Source organism: Anser anser (assembly GCF_964211835.1).
Source record: "Anser anser genome assembly, chromosome: 33".
Classification (NCBI taxonomy): domain Eukaryota; kingdom Metazoa; phylum Chordata; class Aves; order Anseriformes; family Anatidae; genus Anser; species Anser anser.
Window position 1 is genome coordinate 573,166 of NC_139754.1, and position 20,566 is coordinate 593,731.

Consider the following 20,566-nt stretch of genomic DNA (forward strand, 5'->3'; position numbering starts at 1 on the left):
AGCTTTTCTAGCATGGCAACATAGACGAGGCCCACATTACTCTATCTAGTGGCAGAAAATGGCTGATGTAGGCTCTTGCTACACAGCTTACTGGTCCAATTTACTGCATACATACAGAGGAGCTAATGTGCATGGCTCTAAGAAACGGGCTGGTAGCAAGCTGCTCTTCAGGTGGGATATCCTAAGGGACTTTCAACTGACATTTGTAATCTACTCATTACCATGCCTCTAAATATGATCAGCTACTTAAATGTTTTCTATATGTTTGTCCGACCATATCGAAACATAAAGAAAGATGGAATTTTCTGAAGTGAATGTGTTAGCGTGTTTAGAGCAAGGTTATGTTAGTAAATCGTATGATCTGCAGGTCAAAGTGTCAGGTGGTATAATAAGCTCAATTTATTTGCTCTCTAAATTGGATTAATCACTGTAATGTCTCTTCATAAGCATAATTTCAAAAAGATTTTAAAATTTATCAGATATTTCATGTTCAGTACATGGAAATTAAACTCTGCTTTTGTGAAGATATACAAAACCAACCAAACAAGTATTTATTATCACTTATTTATGTAGTTTGAAACAATTCAGAAAATACGCCTTCCATTTCCAGTAGCTTGGAAGCATTGTTTTTGGAAAGCATATTCTAGACATAAAATGTTATCTTAGAAATTAGTTGAATTTATGTGGAGAGCAAAAATAGTGTCCTTTGCTTTCAGAACTATACAGCAGATACAGCTGACTGACTAATCAAAGAATGTTGCATGGTTTGATTTCTCCATGATTTGGTCCTTCTCTAGGTGTTAAATTTGCATGTTATTGATGATGACATTCCGGAGTTAAATGAATATTTCCGTGTGACATTAGTCTCTGCAGTGTCTGGAGATGGGAAACTAGGTTCAACTCCTACCAGTGGAGCAAGTATAGATCCAGAAAAGGAAACTACTGATATCAGCATCAAAGCCAGTGACCACCCATACGGTAACAATGATGGGAATTATACAGCTTTGTTTCAGATTATTGTGTAGTTCTTTCCAGTCAGATGAAAACTTTGCTTGGTTGTAATAGTTGAGGAAGCAATCTCATATATTCCACTTTATCTAACTTGAATTAATTCATTGTTTATATACATGAATGAATACTGAATTAGTTTTCTTTTATAATTTTACAAAAAGGCCTCAAATCTTCCCTGCCCAAACAAGCAATGATTCTCTTGTGAGGGCAAATAAAGGCTCTGCATGTAGTTGATCCTGTCCAGGTTTTTCATCAAATGAGAATTCCTGACAATGAGAGTCATTTCTCCATATGTCTTGTACCAGTAAATACGCAAAACCGTGGCCTGTGAGGCTCTTTTGGGAAGAGAAGGTTTTATTATTGTGCTGTGCCTTTTATCAAGACTGACAAGAATATCAGTGAGAGAGGGTAAGGCACACAGCACATCTCTGGAAATAGTGTGATTGAGGCTTAAGGGTATACTGGTATATGTGGTTTTTAATTTCAGAACCATCACAAGATATGTTATCAATCACTTTATTTAAATTGTTTATCATCTTTAAAATTTGTTATGAAAAGCCATGTAAGTAGTAATTCTTGTCTTCCAGGTCTGCTCCAGTTCTCTGTGGGGCCACCTCCTCAGCCAGGTGATAAAATGATTCTTCCAGCCTCTTCTGTGCCCCATATTACTATTAAAGAAGAAGCTGGACACGTCAGATTACTGGTAGTTCGTGCACAAGGCCTTCTTGGAACAGTTCTGGTGGAATACAGAACAGTGCCAGTCACAGCTTTCAGTCCCAAAGATTATCAGGTATGGCAACTGCCAAGGTGGTATAATTGTTTTGGAATTAATTAGAGTTATTTATCGTGGAGATAGCTTTCAGTTTGACTGCTCTAGCCCAGCTATGATTCTTTCACAGAAAGACTACTTTACAAGGTGATGTGGCAAATGGATATGTAATATTCACTTAAAAATATACATCATGTGACTTCTCCATTCTTTTCTCTGCAGTAAGTTGCATTGTCTAGGAAAAGCCTCTGGTTTTGAACTTTTTTTTTTTTTCTTAACAGAGTTTCCAGTGTAGCAATTTGTGAGTTTTGCTGTTGTTACAGACCATATTATTCAAGTGCATGTACAGGTTAACATTATGCTTGTACATACTGGGATTTGTATATGCCTAGCAAAATAACCTGCATGTATCTGCACTTGCTTGTCCAACTGATCATTTGTGCAGAAAAATAAGAAAAATGTACATGAATGCAGATGCTCACCAGTATGTCAACTTAGATGTCTTCTTCTTTTTTTTTTTCTTTTGTAAAACAGATTTTTCAGATTTTTTTTTAAAGCTTAAGTGAGGAAAAGTAGATGTTTTGAAAAAGACAAAATGAAGGTTCTGTTTCTTTTTTTTATATGGATGAAAACATTAGACTTGAACAAAAATATGAAGAGCTCTTATATTGCAGGCTGTTGTGGGTACACTGGAATTTCAGCCAGGAGAAAGATACAAGTACATTACTGTTAACATCACTGATAATACTATTCCTGAATTAGAAAAAACGTTTAAAGTGGAGCTGTTGAACCCAGAGGGAGGAGGTAAGGCACATATATCAGTCCCTTAGTTGTATTTTCATGACCTCTACTCGTTCATAAAAATCTTGTCTTTCTTGGCATTATTTTCTATGTTATTTCTGAAAACAAACAAAAAGCACCTCTACATCCCCACCCCCATACAGCTGTCTTTTTTCGTAGGGAAGAACTGTTCCTCAGTTCTTTTCTTAATCCTTGGTGGAAACAACCAGATCCCATAGCAAGTATATTATTACCATGTATTAGGGAAAGTGTATCACTGCCATCTGTTAGGTCATCTAAAGGCAATTGCTGCTTTTCACTTTGTATAACTTCATGGTTGGTAATGAGAACTAAAATAATGCAAAAATATATTAGCAATATGTTGCATTTCAAAAATATGGAATATTTATAAAATATTTAAGGCTAAACAGTCAAAGTGTTGTGTTTTTGTTTGTTTGTTTTGGTTTTTTTTTGTTTTGTTTTGTTTTTTCTTCCACATGAGTGAAATCAGAAGAACTGCAATACATAGGTCAAATGGATTATAGCAGTAACAGGCTGTGGATGTTGAGGGCCATAGGGAGTTTGCTGAGCTGTAGCTGCAGAGGTAGCTCGTAGATAACTGTCTGTAAGAACAAGACAAACACTTGAAAGAATTATTGGTTTGAAGGGCTAGTCTGAAGGGACGGCAAAGCATAGTGGTGCTGCCACATAAACCCCTGAATACCTTACAGATTTTTTTTTCCATTTGAGAAAAATTTTAACGGAGATTGTAAAGCTTGTTGGAGGGAAAAGTAATTAGAAACACTGACAGCCATAAATTGATTTTTTTTTTTTAAACTGATGTTATTTTTTTAAACAATTCGGAAATTGCAAGTGTGGTCCCTTCTGGGAGGATGTATCAGATTTCCTTGAATTAATCCAGCTCTCTGCTATGATTGTATGTGTCTATGGTGCAACATGGTCTCAGTGATTCTTTTGGTAAAGTCTTGAGACTTTTCACGTATTTTGTCTTTTTGGTTGAATAGTTGTTTTGTTAAAAGGAGTCAAACTTTTCTCTTTCAAATTGTTGTGACAGAAAATTTACAACTAACTTTAGTAATCCAGTAACTATATAGCCTTTTTAAAATGAGCCTTCTTTTTGGCCTTTCCAACACAAACACAAAGCTTATGAAGTCCCCATTAGTTAAGTTTTCTGCAGATTTTCCCAACATTTTCACTTTGTGAGAAAATATTAGAATAAGGAGCTTGAGGGACTTTATCGTCTCCCCTACCTTTTTTTTTTTTTTTTTTTTCAATTTAGATTCCTCCATGACAAGCCTCAGTTAGGAGTGAGAAAGGGGAAATACAAAATGGGGACACAAAGAGGGAAAGAGAGGAAAGATAAACTATGTGTATGTGTTTTCTTTCATTCTGACTTCCCATTGCTATTTCCAATGTCATAAATTAAGTAAGAGGTGGCATATGTAAATATTTCAGTCTTTATTAGAACTCCTGTACACTTTCAGAAGCAAAGTTGATACCTTCCTAGAGTGCTTCCCTCTTTTTTTCCTGTTGTCCAGAATAGTTTAAATTTCTCTTTGCTTGCGCTCTGATTTATAAATGTATATATGTGTATATATCTGTATGTCTGTCATCTTAAAGTTGCTGAGCTCTTTAGAAATGATGGCAGTGATTGATTCAATAAAAGTGAATGGCAGTGAATGATTCAATAAAAGAATGCTTTGATTATTTTTCATTTTTGAAGTCTATTTTTGTCACAACATACAGAAAACAAAGATAATTTAATCTTGAGAAAATTAAAAACATACAATATGCAGAAATAAGATGAAAACAAAAGCACCTACTATGAGGGAAACGCTAATGATGGCGGATTTTGAATTAAACCCTAGAGACCTGAAAATATTGTGTTAGCACCCATTATCGAAATCAAATAATTTATTCCACAGTGACAGCCTGATTTTCTGTTTTATTTGAAAATACAAAGGAGTTCAGTTTGAACCTGAGAGTAAGTCTGTGGTTTAACCACTTTTTGGAACTTCCTGGGAAGTGTTGTTTCCTCTTCTGTGTTTCCAGATTTTTTTTAAAATGCCAGGCTCTTTCTCTTTCTAAGCAGCAAGTTATCTCACACAAGATGATCATTATAGTAGTAGAATTTCCTGGACTAGCTTTTTCTTTGTTCCAGCTTCAGTTAAAATAGTACCTGCTTTTGTCCTGTCTGCACTGCTTACACTGTGTTTTACCACGTAACTCTCCCCTACCCTAAATTCTAGTTCATTTTCCTTAATTAGACAAGTAATTTTATTTTTGATCCTCTCTTAAAATATTTGCATTTTATATGTTGCTTTGGAGTGTTGTTCCATAGAAGGGCTGCCAGGACTGCATTATTGAAAGTGAGTTCCTTATCCATGTGGATAATTATTCCACATTTAAAACAAAAAAAAAAAACACACCACAAAATGCAAAACAGCAGAAATATTCCAGTTATGCTTTTCTGTGTGCTTTTTGTAACAAACTTCCTTAGCTTTTAAGAAAAGATGGTATAAAAAAATAACTCATTTTTGCACTTGCACTTACAGCCAGCTTGGGAATTGCATCCCACATCGTTGTGACTATTGAGGCTTCTGATGATGCTCATGGCGTCTTTGAGTTCAGTACTGAGTCACTCTCGGTAAATGGAACTGAGCCTGAAGATGGAGATAGCAATATTATGTTGCAGGTTAGAAAGTTTTGGGTCTCATATTGCTATGCAATCCTCTTTTATGTCTATTTTACAGAGCATTCTGCAATATTTTTATAATAGGTCTACAGCATTTTAACTTAACTTTATCATGTACATTTGTCTTGACATTTTATACTTCACTTTCTAAAGTGTATCTTTCAGCTTAAAACTAAAATGTTTTATATAAGTTTAAATTTACTTCTACTTGTTTACATTTGAGGTATGAATATTTTAAAGTAAGTGCTGATGACACAACAAATACAGCAAAGCTAAGATGATAAAGATTACACTGTTTTTAAAATTAGTTTATTTTTAACTCATCATGTCAATGACTTTGCACTGTATATAATGGAGGGGCTGGATTGTGTGCAGCTTGCAGTTGGCAATGACATGCTTAAGATCCTCCGGGTAAGGATTAAGGGACATGGAAATAAGTTATAACAATAAGATGAAGTTGTTGTGGGAGTCTGCTATAGACCACCCAGCCAGGAGGACAACATTGCCAAATTATTCTATAATGAACTAAGGGATATCTCTAGGTCATCTGCCCTTGTCCCTGTGGGTGACTTCAACTTCCCAGATGTTAGCTGGGAATACCATACAGCCAATACAAACAGGTACTGGAAATTCCTGAGGCACGTTAACAATAACTTGTTGGTACAGTTACTCTGGAAGCTGACTAAGAAAGGTGCCCTCCAGATTTGTTGCTTGTAAACAGTGAGGGTCTTGTGGGTGAAGTGGTGATTGGAGGCTGTCCTGGCCATAGTGACCATGAGATGGCTGAGTTTAAAATCTTTGGTAATAGGAGGAAAACTGCCAGCAAAAGTTCAGCCCTAGCTATGGAGACAGCAGACTTCAGACTACTCAGTGAACTGGTTTGTGAGGTCCCCTTGGAACCTGCTTTTGAAGGTATTGGAGTCCATCAGTGCTGGTTAGTTAAGTAACACCTCTTAAGAGCACAGGAACAGGCAATTCCAAAGAGTCAGAAGTTGAGCAAGCTGGGCAGAAGGCCAGCTTGGCTGAGCAGGGATCTTATTCTAGAATTTAGGCGAAAAAGGAAAATCTGTGGGCATTGGAAGCAAGGTCAGTTGAACAAGGACTACAGAGGTGATGTTCACTCAGAGTTGAAGCTGGCCAGTACTGTGGGGACAACAAAAAGTGCTTTTTTTAAAGTATGCTAACAGCAAAAGGAGGAGCAGAGAAAACATTGATCCATTACTTGTTGAGGTTGGTAACCTCACAAATAAGTACGCCAATAAAGCAGAGGTTAATGCCTTCTTTGCCTCTGTCTTTAACACCAATGATGGGCTCGGGGACACCCAAAGCTCTGAATTTCAGGACTGTGATGATGATAAACTCCCAGCCAACTTTGAACTTGTGCAGGATTTGCTGCTCCAGCTGGATGCATATAAGTCTATGGGGTCCAGTGGGATTAATCCCAAAGTACAGAAAGAGCTGGCTGATGTCATTGCAAGACCTCTCTCAATAATTTTTCAATAGTCTTGGAGTCTGGAGAGGTCACAGTTGACTGGAATTAAGTTAAACGAGGAAGTGCTGGATTCTGCACCTGGCAAGGGGCAATGCTGGCTGTACGGACAGGCCTGGGGACAAGAGGCTGAAGAGCAGCCCCATGGAAAGGGATCTGGGGGTTTTGCTTGACAGCAAGAGAAATATGAACCAGCAGTGTGCCTTAGCAGCCAAAATGGTCAACTGTGTTCTGGAGCATAAGGCACAGCAATGCTGGATGGTCAAGGGAAGGGATTGTCCTGCTCTGCTCTGTGCTGGTGAAGCCTCACCTCTAGCACTGTGTGTGCTACAATATATGAAGGACATAAACTATTAGAGAGCATCCAAAGGAGGGCTACTATGGTGGTGAAGGGTCTAGAGGGCAAGAAGTATGAGGAGCGGCTGAGGTCCCTGGGTTTGTTCAGCCCAGAGCAGAGCAGGCCGAGGGGAGGCCTCATGGCGGCCTGCAGCTCCCTCACGAGGGGAGCGGAGGGGCAGGCGCTGAGCTCTGCTCTCTGGGGACAGCGACAGGACCCGAGGGAACGGCATGGGGCTGGGACAGGGGAGGGTCAGGCTGGGGGTTAGGGAAAGGTTCTGCACCCAGAGGTGGTCGGGCACTGGGACAGGCTCCCCAGGGACATGGTCACAGCACTGAGCTGCCAGAGTTCAAGAAGCATTTGGACTACTCTGTCAGACATGCGATTTGATTTTGGGTGGTCCTGTGTGGAGTCAGGTGTTGGACCTGATAATCCCTGTGGATCTTTTGTAACTCAGGATATTCTGTGATTCTGTGACTTTGCTGTATGCCATTTTACACTTTTATGTTCTTCTTTCTTATAGTACAAAGAAATACATAAATCTTTGTGTTTTCCACTTAGGTTGTGAGAACTCATGGGGCCCTGTCTGAGGTGACTCTGTATTGGGTCATAGTCTGTGATCTTACAGAAGACCTGGTCTCTGCATATGGGAATGTAACATTTGATGTTGGCCAAGTGAGAGCAAATATTACCATACAAGTTTCTCCTGACAACGTGCCTGAACTGGATCAGGTGTTTTCAGTTTTGATCATCAATGTGTCCAGTGGTCGTCTTGGAAATCACACTAATGCAACATTAACAGTTTTAGCTAATGATGATCCATATGGACTGTTCATCTTTTCTGAGAGAAACAGACCAATAAAAGTTGAGGAAGAAACAAAAAATATCTCCCTGACAATAGTAAGGCTTGGTGGTCTTCTTGGTACAGTAGTGGTTACATACAGAACTTTAGGTGATGATGAAAAGTCACCCTTTCTTCCACCTGATGTTGTTAGAGCAATACAAGGAGAAGATTATATACCCATTACTGGTTATGTGATCTTCGCAGCCAATGAAAGCGAAGCCACAATATCTTTGCCTATTTTGGATGATTATGATCCTGAGAGGTCAGAATCTGTTTTTGTGGAGCTAAACAATACTGTTTTGATCGACAAAGTACAGGATCGGCCAAGTAAGTGTCTTTCATATGTAAACCAAAAGCTTAAATATGTAGGCTAATATTTATATTTAATAGGATAAAATGCAGCAATTGAAATTACAGTAAAATTTTACCTCTGCCTAACTCTGTATAGTTAAGAATCCTGTAAGTTATATGTCAGAGTATCTCACATTAAGTATGAAGATTCTGTGTGTCAGCATATATTTCCTTTACCACAAAATTTTGTCAGGGGTGGACATTTCTTTCTCCCTTCTGCATCTGCTTTATCCCAGGTGTTTTAGGCCAACTGTATTACTGTATTGGTTTTGTGTGCTAATACCTGCTCACCTGTTGTTTCTGTAAAGCACAATGATAGGAAATAAGCTAGTTGCACTTACTGAAAGCGAAAAAAGCCTTTTAAACATTAAGTGGTGTAGAATTGCAGCTTCATGCTGGCTTTTTAGCGTAGAGGATGTTTGCCCGATCAGATAAATTCAGGTCATTACAGCCTTATTTATGCTTAAGAGCTTCTTGGCATGCCTAATTTCCCTTCCCTCTCCCCCATGACTCTCCCACATTAATCTTGATTTTTAAGGGAAACACTACAAAAAATTCTACTGGGAAACTGAAAGGTTACTTATAGTTCATCATTGCTAGTGTAAAATTCTATTGTCCTATGGACAAATAAATAAGTAATTTTGCTAGTACCTCACCTCTTCAAAGAACTGGTGTTTTGTATGCTCCACAGCAGGGTAGAATAATAAGTTAGTAAGAATGTGGATTTTCTGACATAATATAATTCAAACATCAAAAATATGCTTGTGCAGTTTGTAGTTATATTTTGTCCAAATCTAAAATGAAAATTTTATTGAAAGCTAGTAGTGGCCATCCACTAAACTCAGGTGTATGTATATGAACAGTATAGCCATATATAGGAGGCATTTCAGGCTTGCTCTAAGAGGTTTTTTTTATATTTCAGTTGTAAATTCTCCTCGTCTTGGATCAGTGGGTGAGACTATAGCTCATGTAATTATCAATGCCAATGATGATGCTTTTGGAACACTTCAGCTTTCAGCTTCAGCTGTGCGAGTTGCTGAAAATTATGTTGGACCAATCATTAACGTGACCAGAACTGGGGGAATTTTTGCAGATGTTTCTGTGAAATTCAAAGCTATGCCAATAACTGCAACAGCTGGTAAGAAATCAAAATAGCAGAAATACACATTCTGTGTTAAACCAGAAAGAGCATACTGTATGCTTCGAGTAACCAAAGCAAGCAAGTGTGTATTGAATGCAGTCTAGTAAAACAAGTAGAAAAAATACCAAAGTGTGAGATACTTACTGAGTGTACTTAGGAGACAGGAATTCAGGTCCTATAGAAGAGACCTTACATCAAATTTAAAAAAACTCAGAGATATCATCACTGAAGAATCTAGCAAGAAAACTAAGGAAAGGAATTGGCTGTTTGTTTCCCTGGTGGCCACTCACTTTCTCAAAAAAATAAAATAAAAAATCCTGTAGTAGTATATATAGCTAGTACTTAGTCCTTTGTACATATTTCAACCTACCATACATGGCTTATTTGAGTTTCTTGGAGGGAAATTGAGAGCTGGTGACTCCTCTGTGAAACAGACAAATGTTAAGCACAATTCAAGAAGACTTTTACTTTGCAAATGAAAGGTAAAGCTCTCAGGTGATCCCTGAAAAGCTCCACGAGGGAAGGAGTGACCTTATGTCCTTTAGTAAAATCTCCTTTGAAAAAGGTACTTCTGTTTCATTTTATCTCTTGGAAAGCCAGACAACTATCAGAAATCAAATATAGAAATGTCACAGTTGTGTGATCTTCTCAATGGAAGATAATAATGGACCTTTTGTAATTGCTTCTTGGACTGACAGTGTAAACTCTGTTTTGGCCAAGATGAGATTTATTTTCATCCATCCAGATATCTAAAAGGCACTAGGAAATAAACAATTGTATTTTCTGGGTATGAAGATAAAGAAAAAAAAAAACACAAAAAAACACACCAACATATGAACACAAGGGAATGCAAAAAGAACAGATAAATATTAGTGCTGATAAACATTAGTGATGTTTCATAATGAACCAGAATGCCTTAATATTCTTCTGTGTTTTGATTGTTTTGTTATTTTTTCATGTACAAATCTAGGTGAGGACTACAGTGTAGCCTCATCAGATGTTGTCTTACTAGAAGGAGAAACAAGTAAAGCTGTGCCAATTTATATAATTAATGATATCAATCCTGAAGTTGAGGAGTCCTTTTATGTTCAGCTGCTGAATCAAACGACAGGAGGAGCCTTGCTTGGATCTTTGACGAGGGCAGTCATAACCATTGAGGCTTCTGATGACCCATTTGGATCCTTTGGTAAATGAGTCTTATTTGCATATTTTCTCTTGTCCAGTAGCAATCTGCTGATTTGTGGGTGAGTTATTACTGGGCAATGGAATAAAAATTTTCAGAATACAAAAAGGGAAGTCTGGATGAACACAGTAAAGGACAAAATAAGATAAACTAAATTAAAACGTGTAAGTAAGGGCAAATGGTGCCCTTATATAGCGAAATTGAAGCATTCAGTCAACTTATATATCAAGATTTTGTGAGACGAAGGTGGATTTTGGAGTCTCCTAATGGGGATGGATTTTAATTTAATTTGTATTTTTTTATCTATTCTAAATGTTGCATTTCTGCAATAGCTTGAAGCTTAAGTTTACATGCCAAAACCTGTTTAGATAGTGCAGTGTCATTGTTTTACAAAATAATCAGGCAAAGCAGGTTTAAATATCTGGGGAAATTGGAAAGTACAAATATGACTTAAATTGCGTTCTTGTATGTTCTGGTTGTTAGTTATTGTAGTTTTTCTTCTTTCTATCATTATCAGTAAAATGGATTGTGGACACTTTCCAAAAATAGTTTCATTACACAGGTTTTGAGAAAAAAATGGTAATTTCAAAAATTTAATGACATTTTAGAAATTTATCTTTTCTATTTATTTTTTCTATTTCAGTATTTCTGGTGTATGTTTTCCAGCCATTTTATTTGACTTACTCTTTCTCCCTTTAGTACCCTACTTTATTTCAGTTATTCCATTTTATCAGCAAAATGTAAAGGAAATTGACAAAAGTAAATAATTCCACATGGATAATTCATTAACTTCATTCTTAACAACTAAAGATTTTATACAAGAAAGACTTATATTTGAAACAATTTAGATGGAATATGTTGACACATTTTTTCCATACGTGACATAAAAAATGATAAAAAATTTCCTCACTGGGAAAAATTACCTTCTGACCGTCTTCTAAAAACTTAGATCATGGCTAGCCTTGAACAATGGATACGTTGGAATAAACTCTTGGGTGGGGGCTGAATTTTCATGCCAATTTTATTTGCAGATAAAATGATACTGAAAGTTCAATTTGAAGTTTAAACCTGATTAACATTTTTTTAATTGTGCAAATGAATGCAATCAAGTGAAATAAAATATATAATTCAGTAACTAGGATGGTGTTTTTATTTTAAATATTACTGTTAATGAAATACACCTCTTTGTGCTGCACTTCAGTGTTCCAGATGACCGAATTTACTGTGGAGGAGCCTGAATCTGGATCAGTACCCATAAATCTGCCAGTAATCCGCAATGCTGGGACACTTGGTAACGTTACTGTTGAGTGGGTTGCTACCATTGGTGGACACCCTGCTGATGAGGACTTGCAGGTTGCCTCAGGCAATATTACTTTTGCCCCTGGGGAAGCCTTTCAGATGCTACTATTGGAAATCCTGGCTGATGATGTTCCAGAAATAGAAGAAGTAAGTCAAGCACTTACATCTTCCTTGAAGATGGTATTAATTTTGACTTGTTCTAGAAATATGTATGATGGAAAACAAGAAATGTTCCGGCAGGAAGGTGCTATAATTTCATGTTATACTTTGCTTGTAATTATTGTTAGAAAAACCACAAATTGTCTAGCTGCATTACTTCTTTTTCTTTTCTTCTCTTTGAGATTGTCCGTGTAGAATTAACTCAGGCCTCCAATGGTGGTGCTATTGGGTTAGATGGCGTGGCAAGTATTATAATACCTGCCAATGATAATCCTTATGGCACAGTTTTCTTTCATCAATCCTTATATCGAGTTCAGGAGCCACTAGAAAGAAATTTGCTGGCAAACATAACAGTCAGGCGAAGGTTTGTATAATGTTTGCTTTATTTGTAATTACTATTTATTCTTCACTTTTGTTTTCACTATAATGTCAAATTTCATGCTCCTCTCATAAAAATATGTGCATCAATTCTTTGATCTGCCATCTCAATGTATTTTCATTTCAAACACATTGTTTTTGAAGTAGATGTCTGTGTATTACATAAATTACTTAAACGTAGTATACATTGAAATGCACAATGTAAACTCAGCGTACACAGTGTACTATTCATTTTGTCCGTTTAATCATCAAATCATTTAAACCTGCATGGTAGCCTGTTCCTGTGATTTGAACAGGAGGACAAAATGGCCAGCCCTTACAGGATGAAAATAAGAGAAGGAAAACAGGTTTTATGCATGTGATCCTAGAGGAAGGATGCTAAGTCTGGGTGTCACCGGCTTTTTCTTCCTTGCAAGTAAGGAGAGCTGCCAAGTCCTGAAGAAGACTAAGTTAACTCCTAGAACCAAATGTTTACAAATATGCATTCTTAACAGACTACTACCTAAGCTATAAATAATCAAACTTGCTATCCACAAAAAAATAAGATAACTCAGTTATTCTGGTACTAGTTTCAAAGGGAATGCATTTTGATGTGTTATTTGGAATTTTTCAGCAATTCAGAAAGGGTCAGTTGATTTTGTTCACTTCTATTATTAACCCAGAAACATGTAGAATATTAGACATCCTTTGTCAACTAACAGAACTTTATTTTATTATAATGTCTTTTAGTGAGGGAAGATTTGGTCAGCTGCAGATTTTCTACAGCACTTCTGAGACTGACGTTGTAGCTCTTGCTGTGGAGCAAGGTCAGGATATCCTGGCCTACTACGAGCCTCCTGTACAAGGAATTCCTGACAAACCATCCAAGACCAGAGTGAATGTGTCAGCAGCAAGTGACCCTGTGTATTCCTGTGCAGCTCAGTGCCTAAAAGAACAAGCATGTTCAGCCTTTACATTTTCCAGTGCCTCAGGGATTCCTCTCTGCCTTTGGCTGACGTCAGATATCAGCCCATTAACTAACAACACTTCAGGGTTCCGGACCTACAAGAAAAACGTTACCAGTGCATTCGCCCTCTTCAGCACACAAGCCATCGCTGGCAGTGATTATGAACCTGTTACAAGACAGTGGGCCATAATGCAGGAAGGGGAAGAGTTTGCAAATCTAACAGTTACCATACTGCCTGACAGCCTGCCAGAACTGGATGAGAGATTCACTATAACCCTTTTGAAAGCAGAACTGATGAACGTCTCAGCCAGCTCAAAAAACCAACCAACCATAGGACAGCCAAATACCTCCACAGTTATCATAAGGATGAATGGAGACGCATTTGGAGTGTTTAAGATCTACAGTGTAAGTCCCAATGCAACAGAGAAAGGTCTGTATGTTGAAGTAGAGGAACGTCCTCAGACCAACGTGCAGCTAATGATACACAGAACAGAAGGCAGCCTGGGACAAGTGACAGTGGAATGGCGTGTCATTGGTGGGACTGCTACTCCAAACTTGGATTTTATAGGTGTCGGTGAGACTCTGGTGTTTGCTGAAGGTGAGACAAGCTCTCGTTTTGGCTTCTGTTTTGTAAAACTAAGAAAAAGAAAAAAGAACGTGACAAGTACACGATACTGTGGATGTTTTGACAACTGATATCTTCTTCTTAGGCTAAATTTTCCTGAATGCTAAGGATACACGTGCAAAAGAGTATGGTTGTTCATTAGCATGTAGCATTATCTTGCAGAACACACACAGTGGTAGCAAAGCACAATGAAATATCTAAGCACAATAAATACCTAAGGGTTTTTATTAAAGAAATATTGCAGTATAAATATTGCACTATAAAGATTTCCTTTACCACATAAGTAAGGATTAATAAAGTCGAAGATAGTTGTTACAGCAAGGATAATGGAAATGAGAATCAGGCCTAAGTGGTCTTTTGTTAGCCCTCGGTCACTACAGTACTAATTTTTCATGACATCTCTTTAAATTCTGAGATCATATTGTAACATAACAAAACATATTTAAACGTAACATAACAGAACATATTTAAAAGAATTGCAAACAGGACAAACAAGTCCCTCTCAGACATTACTTAAGTACCATGCAGCATGCTGTATTTTATGCTGTATTTTATTTTTTCAAAGTCTGAGTTAATCGAACTGATATTTTGAAAGCAATTTCCAGGTGCGTAGTAAAGATTCTAGTGTGCTAGCTTGATAAATCATCTGAATAGTAAGGCATGGCTGCTGGCAATGATTGTGAGGCTGACATGTAATTACATTACCAGTTATAAGTTTAGTAAAAACTGATTTTGAAGTATTTTGAAAGACAATCTAGCAGGAAATACATATGTATTCTGTAAATTGATATTCTAATGATCATAAAACACAGCTGGGTTATGCACACGCACTGAACAACAGGATTGTGTTGTAAATTTTAATGGATATATAGCGACTAGAGATTAACGGTGTTTGCTGCTTACATTATTATTCTTTGATAGTCCCAAAGGCAAGGAACTAACAAAATGTCATCCCATTTCAATGCATTCCCTGGCTCAGTAAATGTACTCATATTGAATGTACACCCTTGTGTAAATGGTTCATCGGAGAGCTTAGCACCTGGCAATTTATTTTTTTTTCAAGAATGATATTCCCCTTTTCTAAGTTAAATTTTAAAGTCATAGAATTTGTAATGAAAATAAAGAATTCTAGGCACTCCGAAATAATTCCTATATAATTAATTTCTACATAGTATATTTAATGATGTGATCGTTTTATTGGCTTAATGTGACTGATCAATAGTAATTAGATAAAATTTCATAATGACATTCACTGACTTCCAGAAAGGTAAATAAGTTTGTTTCATGCAATTTTAATATATTTTATGTATTTAATTATTTTCAAAATGAGATGATTGAGTCTTTTTACAAGGTGGTTTCCAAGTGGACACACGGTTGTATACGTTCTTCTCCTTGTAGGTGAAACAAAGAAGATGGTCACGCTGCCCATTATAGATGATCCAGAGCCAGAGGATGATGAAAGTATTGAAATCAGCCTGGTCCATACTGAAGGAGGGAGTCGAATTTTGCCCAGTTTTGACACTGTCACAGTGATTATTCTGGCAAGTGACAATGTGGCAGGAATTATAAGCTTCCATACAGCCTCAAGATCTGTTATTGGTTGTGAAGGTGTGTTCTTTGTGTTGACCACGCTCAAATTTTAATGCCAGTTTCCATCTTTGTGCTTTCAGTTGATAATGACTCACAATGATTGTGTTTCACTGTTCAGAGAACACCAGCAAGAAGTGAATATCCACATACCTGACATGTACTTTGAACTCTTGCAAGCATTCATAGAATCACAGAATGCTTAAGGTTGGAAGGGGCCTCTGGAGGTCATCTGGTCCTTTCCCCCTCAAGCAGGGCCACCTAGAGCAGGTTGCTCAGGACCATGTCCAGGCTTTTGAGTATCTCCAAGGAGGGAGACCCCACAATCTCTCTGGGCAACCTGTGCCAGTGCTCCCACACAGCACAAAAGTGCTGTCTGATATTCAGAGGGAACCTCTTGTGCTCCAGTTTGTGCCCGCTGCCTCTTGTCCTGTCCCTGGGCACCACTGACACGAGCCTGGCTCTGTCCTGTTCCACCCTCCCTTCAGGTATTGAAGGACACTGATGAGATCCCCCTGAGCCTCCCCTTCTCCAGGCTGAGCAGTCTCAGCTCTCACAGCCTCTCTTCCCTTCCCTTGATCACCTCGGTGTCCCTCTGTTGGAGTCTTCCCAGTACGTTTAGGTCTGTCTTGCACTGGGGAGCCCAGAGCTGGACCCAGTGCTCCAGGTGCAGCCTCACCAGTGCAGAGTAGAGGGGAAGGATAGCTCTCTCAGCCTGCTAGGGATACTTGGCCTAATTCAGCCCAGAATGCCATCAGCCTTCTTAGTAACAAGGCATGTTGCTGGCTCCTGCCCAGTGCAGTGTCCAGCAGGACCCCAAGCCCTTTCTGTCAAGCTGCTCTCCATCAGGGTGCACGCCCTGGTGCCTGGGGCTGCTCCCCGCCAGGGGCAGGACTCTGCCCTTCTCTTTGTTGGCCTGCACGAGGCTCCTGCCAGCCCACTTCATGACTGCCAACATACACACACCTAATAGTCATAAGCAAATCAGATCTATCAGCGACTTACAAAGAATTTAAAATATTCTAGAAAACATTCCTGCAGAAACACTAGGGTAACATCTTCCCTTTGTCTGTCCCATGAACCTGATGTTTTTTTATGGCAGATGATTTGGGAAGTAGCAATTATAAGAGAAAGCAAACATTTGAGAAAGAACAATAATAATTTGGTATGTACTAAACATTTCTACTATTGTTTTAAAGAATACACGGCATGTTTCATCTACAGTTTGATGCAGTTTTGCATAGGATGATAATAGTACTGGTGGTGATTGCTTTAGGTGGCCTTTGATGGAATCTCAGTGTATTGCAGTATCACGTTTCTCTGATGTTTGAACTGATGGGCAGGGAAAGTTCACAAAACAGGAACTTGTCCCCTAATGTGTGCACTACATTTTCTGTTTGAAGAAAAATGGCTTTCTCAACCAAAGGTTTTTTGTTTTGTTTTCCCAACATGAAAGGGCATCATAACCTTTGGTTTTTTATCTAGGTATGGTTTGTGTTAATTCTGTGCCAAGCCAGATGTGATATGATTAGCTAAGAAGAGCTGTTAATGAGCACAAGGAATTAATACAAACTGTCTCAGTCCCAAAGTCCCTGAATACTTTCAACTGGTTAAATGTTATTCATAGCATGCTACCAAATGCTGGCTGCTTGAAACTGAAGTACTTGGCTATAGTTCTATTATTATATATAGTTATTATTATATTATTTTTCCAGGTTGTGAAAAGAAATAGTTCATTGCCTTCCAGCCAGAAACAAAACAAGTGAACTAAGTGTCTTTGATTAAAAAAAAAAGAGAGAGAAAAAGGGAGAAATAGAGAAAGAGCAAAAGAGCTAAGGCATTTAGATTATTTTAGTTTGTCAAAATATTTTTTTCATTCGAAAGCAAAATTTACCAGACATAAATCCAAATATCATTACTTTTACAGTTATTGTGTTATTGAAAATTTTCTGTTAAGTGAATACATTTTGTTTTCACAATGTGCATGTTATTTTTTACCTTATTGAGGATAAGTGTAGTATTTTTTATTGGACAGGGGTCTGCGACAGTTGTGTAACTGTATTACAAGAAAATGCACTGCAGTAGCTTAAAGTAATGAGGAAGAGGAGAGCGGCTGATGCTCCCTTCTTCACAGCGATAAATACCCACCTCTTTGTTTCTCTATGTAAGAGATGCATCACTTACTAAGTCACAATGTAGAAATGTAAAAGTATGGATAAGGATTAAATATTAAAAAAAATATTGAATTTAGCCTAATAACACTTTCAATCTTCAGAAATCAATTAGTGTTCATATTAGCATTTCTTCTGGATAGGAATACCAAAAAAATCTTGGTAAAGCTGGTAGGAAACATGGATCAGTAAATAACTACTTGGAATCTGTAATAATGACTTCAAGTTTCTTCTCAGTGTTTGGATTATAGTGGAACAGCTTTCTATATCATAAAGCATTTTTCCCAGTCTTCAATGAAAATTCATTATAACTTATAGAGATATATTGAAATAAGCTTTGCCTTATTTGTGTGTGTGTGTGTTTTCCCAATGGTACTAAACCATTGAAACCACTTTTCTTTTAAATCTTTATTTCTTTGTAATGGATATGCAAAATTCTCAAATAGAACATAGTGGATTGCAGTGCAGTGTTAAACACTGTAATGATTTAGCCTCAGAGGAACCTGTAAATTGGGAGTCTACCATCCAGATATTTGACTGTAGAAGTGGAATCCTTGTGATATCAATAAATTTTGAATTCCTTAATTTTCTTAGAAGCAACATGGACCAACTTAAGCCAAAGATGTCGACATCAATGTCGACATCAATGTTGACATCTCTGAGACTTAACTGAAGTTTGAAATGTTGGGGCTGAATAGCACATTTATGTATTTGAAAATGGGTGTATACAGTTTTTGTATTACTTCTTTACAATATTAAATTTTATTTAAGTATATTAAGGGCTCTTGAAGTTAAGAATTCCTTTCTCTTTCATTGGTAGCCAATATACATGCATATCTCTGACTCTTCCTTACAAAAAATAAATGTAACTAGAAAATTTTCAGATTTTTCTTGCCAGTTTTAGCTGTACAATGCTGTACAATTCTGTAAGGTAATACAGTAGAATAGCAAGACAGCATCCTAAGTTGCTGCTCTCTAAATTGCATAATCAAAGGGACTAGTTGGGCAGCATAATGTTATTATAACATTATCTTATGTTTTGTTAATTCTTCAATAAGCAAAAGAAATCTCATGTATTGTTTTCAAAAATCTCAGAATTGTAGATTTCTGCATATTTCATGTCTCTGAAAGCCAATGCAGGACAAAATGTGCTGTTGAACTTAAATTCTGTGGACCTGAAAAATGCATATGAAATATGAATGCCATGTACCTACCTATTATAAATAACCATCTGTCCTCTATTGTGAATGTTTTGCAAAATATTGCCTACTGATCTATTCCATGTTGATATAACATGCTAATTTCACATGTCCACATTTAAAATATTTAATGGAAATTTTGTGAAAAACTTGTGAATATAAAACAATTTCCACATTTTACAAAGCCTACTAAGAGGTCTACTCTTTTTAATTAAAGTGCCTTTGGGGTTAAATGTTATAAATGTGCAAAATACCATAGTATTTGCTTCCTTTATATGCACATTGTCCAGCAATACTGATTACCTCTGAGATTATAAGAAATTATTAACATTTTCTGAATGTTTTGTTTTCTAACAGTGACCATATTTGTAAGTTCGAACTCACATAAATGGAACTTACAGATAATTATAAGCATTTTTTTCTGCATGCATTGAATAAAGTCACAAGACAGTGCAAATGTTCAGATAATGTGTATTCTTTCCAGGGAACTGTTGTAGAAAACTACTATTATTGTTGGTACATACAGTAGTTACTGTTTTGTACAGTTTACAGACTTGTGTTGCTCTAATGTTTGCGCATGTTTTCATGAACATTCCCTTTCTAAGTTATTCATCTATACCAAGTTCCCTCATATGTTCATAATTATTTCCAAGTGTGAACTAAAAACAGAAAAAAAAAAACTAGAAGAGTTTAAGTTTAGGTTTTTCTTTTCAGCATTAAAAGTGAATGTGGTATATAACTACTGTGAAATTCAAACTGACAAAAATAGCAATATCTTTCAGGAAAAATACTTTAACTGTGTGATGCATGTTTTTGACCTCTCATTTTTATAACCAACATGTAGAAGAGGAGACCCTGAAACACTGCATCTTGTCCTTTATTCCTAGGAGAACAATTACAATTCCACATCGTAAGAACTCCTCCAGGACTGGGAAATGTTACTGTTGAGTGGAAGATAGTAGGACATAATGTAAAACAAAATTTTGCAAACTATTCTGGAATACTTTTTTTTTCCTGAGGTAAGTCCATAAACAGTGATGTTGGCTACAGGAAAATAGTGTGATTAGAACTGATCTGAGAAAAAGTGTGCCTTTTCAACAGTCCTTCTTTCTTGGTTTGATTATTTAATTTCTCACTTTTTGACTTACAAACTGGAGGGAGCTTACAATTCTTGATACTTAACTCTTCTTAAAGAAATTGTTCAAAATACTTGTCATTATGATATCACTTGTGTTTTATAAAATAATGGCTAATCAATTTACCCTTAAAACAAATAGGGGACGTTGAATACAACATTGTATGTTGATCTGCTGGATGACCATATTCCTGAAGAAAAAGAAGAATACCAAGTCATCCTATACAACATCAAAACAGAAGGTAATGCAGAACTATAGCCAGCTACATCTTAAAAATACCATTTAATAATATAATATTTTTAATTTTATTATTTCATTTTGGAGGTATAGGACTGAGCAAACTGCAGCTGGTGCAAAGTACGCAAAGTTCATTAACATTTTATTGAAATAGGCTTGGTCCTTATGTATGTATATATAAATCCCACCGTGTCTCCACAAATACACT

At 37.0% G+C, this 20,566-nt stretch overlaps 1 pseudogene across 1 annotated transcript in view; it reads left to right on the forward strand.

Moving 5' to 3' along the window:
• The window catches only part of LOC310888311 (adhesion G-protein coupled receptor V1-like), a 96,754-nt pseudogene that overhangs the window by 62,883 nt on the left and 13,305 nt on the right, over window positions 1-20,566 (forward strand). The window contains exons 38-51 of the transcript in view: window positions 798-978; window positions 1,599-1,801; window positions 2,455-2,584; window positions 4,202-4,233; window positions 5,136-5,276; window positions 7,664-8,273; window positions 9,220-9,435; window positions 10,409-10,624; window positions 11,823-12,067; window positions 12,262-12,443; window positions 13,187-14,001; window positions 15,427-15,636; window positions 19,873-20,004; window positions 20,263-20,362. The product of the transcript in view is annotated as an adhesion G-protein coupled receptor V1-like (transcript). The remainder of the gene's footprint in view (window positions 1-797; window positions 979-1,598; window positions 1,802-2,454; window positions 2,585-4,201; window positions 4,234-5,135; window positions 5,277-7,663; window positions 8,274-9,219; window positions 9,436-10,408; window positions 10,625-11,822; window positions 12,068-12,261; window positions 12,444-13,186; window positions 14,002-15,426; window positions 15,637-19,872; window positions 20,005-20,262; window positions 20,363-20,566) is intronic.